At 38.6% G+C, this 11,007-nt stretch overlaps 1 pseudogene; it reads right to left on the bottom strand.

Moving 5' to 3' along the window:
• Positions 1-668: 668 nt before the first annotated feature.
• LOC123153564 (uncharacterized) lies at positions 669-1,718 on the bottom strand (annotated as a pseudogene).
• Positions 1,719-11,007: the final 9,289 nt, after the last annotated feature.

Raw genomic sequence — 11,007 nt, 5'->3', positions numbered from 1 at the left:
GCCTGCAGCTTAACCTGCATCACAAGAGACCACTCCATGTAGTTTGTCTTCGTCAGCATCATGGACGCCGACGAGCCTTCCGACTTGTGCACGACCCGCTTGATGATGCGGATCTCGCCGCTGCCGCCGCCGGTGAGGCGCACGACGGGCGCCTCGGACGGCGGTGACTTTGCCACAGCCTTCTTCTTCTCCTTCTCCGACTCGCTGTAAGACATGGCCGCCACGGATCAGACATCGTTGGCCACCGGAGCAGGGATCGAACACCACAACTCTGATACCAATTGTCGTCGTCGGATCAGCGAGAGAGAGAGAGAGGAACGAGCGAGGAAGACGAACACAAGAGAGACGATTAGATTTTGATGCTGCCGTAACTGTGTAGCGTTTTCTGCTCTTTCCTTATTCCTTTATCTGTTACAAAACCGAAACAGCTATCTACCCCGTCCAGCTCGCTGTGATCCGGATTGGTCGTGCCATCCCACGACCTCTAGATGCACAAGCGTGCCACGCTGACCGGGTTAACAAAACAGAAAGGAAACGGGAGGGAGATCATGCGTAAATCACGTCTCCATCTACTACGTGCATGTTGCATGGAGATGTCACATCAGCAGCCATGCAACGTTTATTCAAAACAGAAAACTACACTATCCTATGACGTGAGCTTAGCATGGCTAACACTCAGGGATCTTGAAGACTCGGAAAGCCTTGACTTCTTCTTCAGGTGTGATGTCCATTGTTTTCAGCAGATCAGTGCAGTTCTTGATAGAGTACTCATCCACAACCCTTGGCTTATTCCTCTCATCCTCCACTTGCTTCGCCCTTATTTCCAAGTACTTCTCCATCATTGCGGCCACATCACCATTCGCCCCCCTCCATCTCTTTAGTTATTTCTCTTCTCCATTTCTTGAGGGTGCAGTAGCCAGATTTGGTTGAGTTTGTTGGGGCTCCACAGCATGCAATATTTTCTTGCACGTACACCTCCTCAACGTCTTCATCAATCTGCACCCTTTCTCCTCCAAAGTTCTCACCATCAGCTGATGTTTCTCCTTGATTGTCGCCAGCTCCTCCAAGATTCTCGAGATGTGATTGGGTTGAGCAATGTGATGACTCGATAGAGGTGAAGTTATATGTCCCTTCTATTGTTTGGCCTACAAAGTTAAAGTGACAATCAGATATAAGATTTCAATCTAGAAGAGTAAACAAACACAAAACAATGACATGAGTATATGAATGAAGTTGATAACTAACCATCATGCAATTCTCCCAAAGCTTCAAAAAGAGGGAAGGCTTTTGTCTTAAACTTTCCAGCTTTAGGGTGTGACTACATAGTTGACAAGAAAATGATATTAGAGCATGCAACACGTAATGAAACTTTTAGGGAATAACAATGACATTCTTACTATGATGATGTTTTTCCAAAGTGGTGGATCCGCTAGAATCTTGCACTGCCGGTCGTCCCATTAAACGCCGCTTTGCTTCCTTATCTCTTTGATCGTCTTGTATTCTCTTTTTAACTCTTTCTCTTTTTCTTCGATTTTCTTCTTGTACCTAGCATAAGGATTCTTTTGGTGGAATTTCTTCACTATCGTATTCCATGCTTCATAGCTCCATTCATTTTGACCCTTATGTTTAGGTGTATCATGCTCACGAAGCAAGTCCACAAGATCTTTCTCAAGGCTTGCATTCCATTCTGCTCTATCTTCTGCATTTCCACATTGCATGTTAATGTACCTCTTTCTATCTTAACTATTTTGGTTTTAAGCAAATAAAGTCCCGACTAGAGAAATAAAGTCACGTCTAGTTTATTACCTTTGGGAGACCCTCTCCTCCTCTCTTTGTCACACTGCCTATAGGAGGTGATGCTCTATCCCTTTCGATAGCTTTTTGAGGAGGCTCAACCTTGGTGGCCCTCGAGCAGTCATCATAGTGACTTCTAAACAATATTCATGACATGAACAACAGAAAAAAAACATAAACTTCTACACTAAACTTATTACTACTACACTACAAATGACAAGTTATGCATGTTGATAATCAGCTCACATTTGATGAGCAATGGAATCTCTAAGGTTGTCGCCTTCATGGTTGATTCGATGATTTTGAGGAATATCACTGTCAGGAAGATCCACAAAATTCATGACAGGTATATTGTTTGGTTGGTTATCTAACCAACGCTCATCTCCTCTTTCAGATCAGATGATGTTATGTAAGATTGCCGCCGCTGCTGGTAGCTTGACTTGGTTCTCTATTCGATGATGTGTGCCCACTTTTGGGATTGGGAACCGCTTCTTCAAGATTCCTAATCCCCGTTCAACGTGATATTGTAACACGGCATGCCGGAGATTGAATAGCTGCCTGTGATTTTGGGGTCAACGACGACCGCGTGCAAACTCCTTCAAATGGTACCGAACACCATGATACGGTGCAAAAAAGTAAGGTGTGTTGGCATAACCACCATCAACTAGATAAAACTTGCCCGGAGGTACATGAAACCCGCTGTTAAGTGCTGACCGAAGAACTTTAGCATCAGTAGCAGATCCCTCCCAGCCACAAGAAATGAAGGTGAAGTTCAGATCGAAGTCGCACACGGCCATAACATTATGGCTTAGGGTCCCTTTCCTATTTCTGAATAGTGCGCCTTTTTCTCCTGAAACTGTTATGGGAACATGTGTCCCATCAATTGCCCCAATGCAGTTCTGCAACGAGATACTATAACTTAGCACCTATAACATGAAGAGTAAGTTATCGGTGTGGATCAAAGTTGGCGAAGAAAAAACCTGAAAATAAGGAAAGAATCTCGTGTCCGACTGAATCTTCGGATGCACTTGACTGGGGTTTGGAGGCTTCAAAAAATGCTTGGAGAGAATAGGGATGATGTCAAAGAAATTCTTCATTTGCCAATGGAAAGTATCCCCGCTGTGACCAAACCGAACTTGAAGGTCTTCAAATGAAGAATTGTGGGACAACATCCAAAATAAAGATGCTAGTTTCTCTTCAACTTTAATTCTGGTATCTTTCACCAACTTCTCAGATAATTAGCTAAAAATTTGAAGATATGCGGCTCCATCCTAAATGCTACCCGACAGTTTTCGACGTGCCCTTAGAGTAACTGCCTAACAAACATTTCGCCTGTTAGCGCTGATGTATGTCGCGGAATCCTCCTCTCCCTAAGAGCAACTCCATCGGTCTCTATCAAATGTAGTGCAGGGAAAACGAATAACATCATTTCGTCATCCTCCTCCTCCCTCTTCCTAACACGTTCCCTCATTTCCGGATCCATTCCAAGTCTAAAGGAGAAAAATGCCGCTAGTTATTACTACTACACCTAAACAGTAAGAGTGCAAGTTATACAAACAAACAGTTCATATGTCCGGCATCGGAACATTATCTAACAGAAAGGACAACATTGGAAAAAAGGACAATTGCAATGTCTAGTAATGTCAATAGGAAGGTGGTAGCACTTGAGCGCAAATTCTTCAACAGCTACAATGTCTAGTAATGTCAGATTAACATAGCTCTCAGCTTACCAAAAACAGTTTGTAACATAGATCTATTGACCAAGCAATAATAATCAACAATAATATGAATAAGGAGAAGATTGAAACAACAGGATTAACCTACCTTGTCCTTCACAATGTTGCCCAATTCAGGGTCTTGCTGCAGCTAAGGCGACGAAGCTAGCCTATAGAAAATGGAGACAAAACACAAATTTAGCTATATTTTCGTTATGTACACAAACTGCACTATATATATTTAGATAATCAAGAACAAGAATCAAGAACAGATGATGATTACACACCATGAAGAGAACAACTTATATACTCTGCCAATGATCGTACCAGAAGTATCTTATGTTCAGAAAGAAGAACATGCTATTTGAAAATTAATTTGCATGTTGCAGTTTGGACAGACTAAAATGTTGACAACCGCAAGAATGAACAACAGCATATAAGTTCTTAGCTGATGAATGAGTAAAACACATTTCTTAGCCGATGCAACTACACATACTTCTCAGTAATTAACTGAACCAAAAACCATATGAATGAGTAATTAACTTATCAGCATAGGTACCCTAGCTGACCATCCTTTCTCATTTCAGTATGCAGTGACAACACCCAGCAAGCAACCGCTGCATTGCCTATCTAAATAACAATTGATGCTAGTTCCTAGGAAACCCCAAGAAAGTCTCGACCTTGACATTCGGGAAGACAGATCAAGATCCGGCTAGATTTTCATGGAGGGGGCGAATCAGTGCTACTAGAGAAAGAGACAGTGGGAGGGGAGGGGGAGAGAGAACTAACCAGAGATCTCGTCGCCTGCAGCAACCACTTCTCCAGAGCTAGGGTTCTGGCCGCGGCAAGGAGGTGGCGGGGGAGATGGGACAATCGAAGGTTAGGGTTCCGGCAGGGCTTTGTGGCAGTTTGTCGAACCAGGGGGGCGCCCTCCTCTCCGCGTAGGTTGCGCCGCCGTCGTCGTCCACTCGTCGCCGTCTCCTTCCGCTTCTGTCGCCTCGCTCAGGAGAGACAAGACGAGCGCCTCACTCAGGGATTGCTTCCACGGGGTGCCAGGAGATGTTTTTTCCCGCGTGGGTTTGGAGGGGTTTGGGCCGGGGAAATACCACACGGGGCTTAACCGAATGGAAAAAACTGGATGGGCCGGGTTTATTCCCCGGCGGGGGAAATCCCTGTAGACCCGCGTGGATTAGACCCAAAACCTCGCGGGGCTGGGCTTACCGAACGAGGCCTGAAGACTGCTCATAGTGGGGAGTAATATAAAGTAGTAACTTACCGATGTTACTAGTCTATGTTACTACCTTCATAGTGGCTAGTAACATATGAGTGGGTGGTATCATGAAAGAGTTTATTTATTAGGCTGTAGACTCATTATGCCTTGAAATGTGTGATGTTACAGTAATTACCTAAGTTACCACAAACCCCTCTCTCCTCATTAATTAGCTGTCACATAAGCAATCTTGTATTGAAATATGTGATGTTACTAGTTAAGTTACTCCCATTGTGACTAGTCAAGAAGTAATACATGGCGCCAGTACTTTCTTGTCCACGTCATTCTCTCTTGTACACAGTTGTCACCTTCTTATCCATGGCACTGTCACCACCACCACCCTCTCTCCTCACACACACACGCGCGCGCGCGCGCACACACACACACAAACACAAACAATGGACAGGGCCTATTCCTTATTGGGATTGTCGATTCCTGGCGGGAGGAGGACTATTCCTCATCAAAATTGTCAATTTCTCAATGAAGAAGGCAGATTTCTCACTCGAAACGACCAATTTTTCACTGGGGTACTTCACTAACCTCCTAATGCTTCGCTAGACCACAACAAGGTCTTTTGGCATTGTTTTGCCGCTTAAAAAAACTTTCTTGCACATTGAATTAAATATATCAATGTCTTCAAAAAAAACTCATGTGTTCAAAAAATAATATAAAATGTCCACCGCATCATTGAAAAATGTTCTCATGTTTTCAGAAAATGTTCATCATGAATTAAAAAAAATCATCGCGTATTTGAAAAAAAATTATGACATATTTGAAAAATGTTTTGTGTATAAAAAATAATACACAAAAAGTTCAAGTGTTGAAAACATGAAAATGAAATAAAATGTTCAATGCATATTTGAAAAATGTTTGGTTTTAAAAAATTTGAGGAGGTTGTTTTCGTAGCTATGAAAAAGATGAATAAGTTTGAAATGGGAAAATGTATTGCAAAAAATGGAAAAAAAAAGTATGCAATCATTCATATAAGATATCATCGCATATTAGTAAAAATGTTTCTGTGTTGCAACGGGCCGGGGGAATAAGTATCTATTTGAATAAAACAGTATAAATAATCAACTGAAAAGGATTTTTTTTATTAATGGGTAAGCGCAACTATCCTTGCTGATTTTTATTTTTATTTTCTGATTTGTATTCGGACGTAGCTCAATAATTTTTATAAGTGTTGGTCATAGTTAAAGCTTTTTTTAGCCTAAGGTCGTAGTTTTTTAGAATAATTAACCAATTGAAAATAAACAATTTATTAATGGGGAAGCGCAACTATCTCACTAAATATTTTTTTGCTGATTTGTGTTCTGACGTACCTGAATAACTTTTACATGCGTTGGTCACAGCAACAGCTTTTATTTTGGCATAATGTCAAAGTTTTTTTTTAGAATCTTATAAGGTAGTTTTTTTTTTGAGTCGACACAAGGTCGTAGCAATGTAATGCGCCTGCATGGAGGACGCACGAAGCATAGGGGATATAAAGAACATAATGAATGAAACATTTCTCTGGTTGGGCTTTGCGGAGAAATGCTTATCTGGTTGGGCTTTGCGGGCTTGGTCTGATGATCTGATCGACAAATCAGCCGAGTTTGTTCGATCGTTGCTCGATTAGGAGGTTCAATGGACAATTCTTCGAGCCAAGAAGAAATATAGTTAGTTCAGTGCTTGGGCAGAATCTTTTAGATAGCTTACCCACTTGTGTCTGTGATGGATAGCTTCTACTGTCTTTTGTTGTAATTAAAATCTATAAAAATACACAAGAATAAATTCTTACAGGCTCGGCTTTAAAAAATGTTTGTCGTGTAATAAAAAAATGATCATCACATGTATTATAAAATATTGATATTTTGGAAAGTTCTTGTACTCGAATAAATGTGAACGCGTATTAAATGTGCAGTTTTCAATGGTGTTTTGCACTTGTATGTGGGGGGGGGGGGGGGGATATTTCACATTTTAAAGAAAAGTCAAAAGGTTTTAAAATGTGAAAATATATTGCAGAAAATGAAAAATACACATTCCTACATTTAATATGTTTCCCATGTAGTCTAAAAATGCTCATCACATATTCAGAAGATGTTCTTCGCGTATTTGAAAATTGTTTCATTCATAAAAAAATAGTGTGTTAAAAATTCATGCATTGAAAAAACAAAAAGTGTTCAGCACACACTCAAAAACATATGCAGCGCATCTTCGTAAAATGTTCATCACACACTTGAACATGCATCACATATTTGAAAAAGTGTCATGGATAAAAAAATCAGTGTTCAGGATAACACAAAGCGTAAGTGAGGTGATAGCCTCTCGCTTGCTGCTTAGTTGCTCGGCTAGGCGCGCATGTGGGAAGGGCTTGAAAAAACAACGGTGGAACAGGGAACCATATACCTTTTTTATAGGTATTTTTTTCTTTTCTTCTAAGGTCAGTGATGCTGCTGTCTAATTTTAAGTAACAGGTTCACAACTAAGTCTATGTATGAAGCGATGTTGGACGGTGGAACTAGGCATGTGTGCATGCTGGACTTTGTGAATATAACACATTCCTTGAAAAAATAAGATTATTGTTTGGCTCTATTAGAGGTAGGCTCCAAGTTACTAAAGAGCTTGTGAAAAAAAGGTTGGCCAGGCAAACATGTTTGTAAGATTTCTGATCTTTCAAAGCATGTTGTTGATCACTTGCTTTTTCGATGCCCTTTAACATTTTATGTGTTATTGTGTGAGGGGTGTGCTTGGCTCGCCCAATGCACTCCGCCCATTTTCTTTAGTGTAAACATGTACCGTATATCGCTAATATGTAAAATTAACCACTCTGCCTGGTCAATATTTTCCCAAATTGCGAACGCTTTACTTATATTGGAATTTTTGTATGGTTCATGTGGGAACCAATGAGACAATTATGTATCCACAAGGAAAACTTATGTCCATCAATCAGTTTAATTATGTATCCACCCACTTAAAAATAAATAGCTAACATATACCATTTAGCCAACCCTGGCCAAGTCAAATGGTTAGTAGTTAGCATATCAAAGTTAAACTTTTTCGATGAAACAACGCTCTCAGTGTCCGTCCTTCTTTCGTGCCCGGATTTTGATTCTTTGGGTTCAATTATATATATATATATAAACAAATGTTTGCTACAAGCAGTGGTAGTTACCACCACTTGCGTTTTGTATATGTAGTATCTGTCGAAACCGAGAGTATGTACGTGTAGTATGTAGTATATAACAATGATTAGGTAGTATATATACAAATTTTTAGGTAGTATGTACCATTTTTTTAGTATGCTCTTTTTTACGTATAAATATGTACGTATTTCATAAATATAACAAAAACTATGGGCTCATATGCAATTTTTTCATGTAACTTGTTTTGAAATATCTTAGATATAGTATACGAACATATTTAAAATAATAAAATAGTATATATAGTACCACATCCTAGTATATGAGACATGTGGGGTAACTACCACCGGATGGTAGGATGGATTTTCCCTATATATATATATATATATATATATATATATATATATATATATATATATATATATATATATATATATATATATATATATATATATATATATACTCGGGTAATAGCTCACTTCAAAAGAACCTTAAAGAGTGCAAGGTGAACCCCAAGCAATACTACACCAGTGCACCTCCCAAGTGTCTGGGCTTCCAAATTATCTTGACCATCTTCCTTCATACTAGAAGTTTCAACAGGAATAAACACAGACTTCATACCGGAGAGACCATATTCACCATTTCAATGTGATATATATATATATATATATATATATATATATATATATATATATATATATATATATATATATATATATATATATATATATATATATATATATATAGGACGACAGTTTGGGACACCTAGGTGCCCAGGCTCCTCGCCTAGATACCGTTGGATCACACTAGTTTTTGTTGATAAGATGTGTTTAAATTTTGCATGCATACTTGCATTACTACTTTCCTATTTGTTTGCATGGCATTACTGTTGAGGGAAGTAATAATGATTTTCTAATTAATACGTATCATTATTTATCCCTTCTTGATAGGAAATTGTAATTATTTATTTACCATAATTTTTGGCATGCATGATAGATGCAAGATAAATTAATTAGAAAAATACTACGCAACATTTTTACCACGTACACCAAAACGTACACATTTTCATCGAGTATAACACCAACACATATATTTATTCTCGTTGGGTATAACACCAACACGTACATATTTTTATTCGGTATAACAGCAACATGTGCATATTTTTATTAGGTATATACTCGTTAACTGGTATCGCGGTCTAATAAAATGTATATGTGGGTTTATCAGGTACATTTACCACTTATTAAAAGGTGTGAAATTTATGGTTATATTCAAATAAAATTTACATCGAGTTATATATATTTATGTGAATATTTTCATTGGGTATAACACCAACGCGTACATATTCATGTGTATATTAACATCGAGGTATGTATATTCATGTGTATATTCACATTAAGGTATGTATATGTATGTGTATATTTCTATTGAATATAACACCAACACGTACTTATTAAAATCTATGACATTATGTGTATATTTTTATTGAGTATAAAACTAAACGTACATATTTTCATTAGGTATAATATCCATTAACTGGTATCATGGTCAAAAAACATGTACACATGGTTTTCTCTTTGTTACATGTGTGTATATACACATTCAAGTGTGAGTGTTCAGATTATTTTTGTTTTGAAAAGAAATCATTGACTATTTAGGTTACTAGTGCATGCAAACAAAATATGAAAAGTCATTAATTATCAATTGTATGCCATGCACTATTGAATATGAGTTACCATAACAGGCCTAGGTGCCCAGGCACCTAGGTGTCCTAAACAATTTACCTATATATAGTTGCAGGGGAATTCATTGGTGAAGTTTAACCCCACAATGTTGAATGCCCTTTCACAATGTTTCTTTTTGATTTTCACAAATTGGCCATGGGTTAGCAAATTCATCTTCTAATAGTTCATATGAAGGCACTTCTTTGAGATCAATGATTTCAGGGTAGTGTCCCAACAACACCCATATCTACAAGAACATTTCAATGAGAAGGTGGATACAAGAATAAAAAGAAAATGTACTGGTACTATATAGAAGGTAGCATGGTGAGGATGTGAATTTTAAATCACCTTTCTATTGTAAATTTCATACATCACATTGATCCAAAAAGATTTGTTTCTCATGGTGTCGGTGAAAACAATTGTTCATGGAACTCATGTCTTTATTTGTTGCCTGTTGATGATGTGTTTCAGACTGTACATCGTATCTTTGTATGTCGTTCCTTCATGTCAGTTACACAAAACAAACTTTACATCAAGCAATACCCTTTAATATCTTTTGTGTTGGGATGGGTTTAGGTTAATGTGTGAGCATTGATTGTAGCATGTCATGTGCGGTCTTATTATGTGTGCAAGCAGTTGAAATCCAATCATTTGTGAGAATTGCACTTATGATACATGAGTGAATAATATGTTGTTAATCATTAATGGGAGTTCTACCTTCTTGATCCACCATCTGGCCCTCTTCTTGAATCAACTTCGACCAGTTCATCATTGACAGATCCCGGCCCGCCATAGTTCTTAGTAAAGTTTGTTCCTCTGTTCTTATCATCGCTCTTTGGAACATGTGGAAAATAAGCAATGCAAATGTCTTCAAAAATGGGGATGAACCCATTTCACTTATCTTCCGGTGCTACACTAGGAGGTCTTTACATGCTCAATTTCGGTTTAGAAATCCCCTTCTAAAAAGTGTGGGAATGATATTGCATATCACTTGAACAATATTCAGAATGGGATTTGATGGAAGAGAAGGAATTGTGATCCGTAGCCAGGATAGGGCTCTGTATTGTACAAGAGAGAGGACCCCATTAGGTTCATATGAGCACATACATGAAATATCCCATTTCACCCAACTTTTTAGGTTTGCTTTGGATGATTAGGAGTGCTACACGCGATTCTCTAGCTCTGATTAGAAGCTGATTAGCAGGTTCAATGGACAATTCTTTGAACCAAGAAGAAATATAATCAGGTCAGTGCTTGGATAGAATCTTTTGGATAGCTTGCCCACTTGTACCTTTGATGGATAGCTTATTGTCGGTGTCAAAACTGGCGGATCTCGGGTAGGGGTCCCAAACTATGCGTCTAGGCCGGATGGTAACAGGAGG

Source organism: Triticum aestivum, chromosome 7A (assembly GCF_018294505.1).
Source record: "Triticum aestivum cultivar Chinese Spring chromosome 7A, IWGSC CS RefSeq v2.1, whole genome shotgun sequence".
NCBI classification, from domain to species: Eukaryota; Viridiplantae; Streptophyta; class Magnoliopsida; order Poales; family Poaceae; genus Triticum; species Triticum aestivum.
This window is presented reverse-complemented; position numbering and strand designations above follow the sequence as displayed.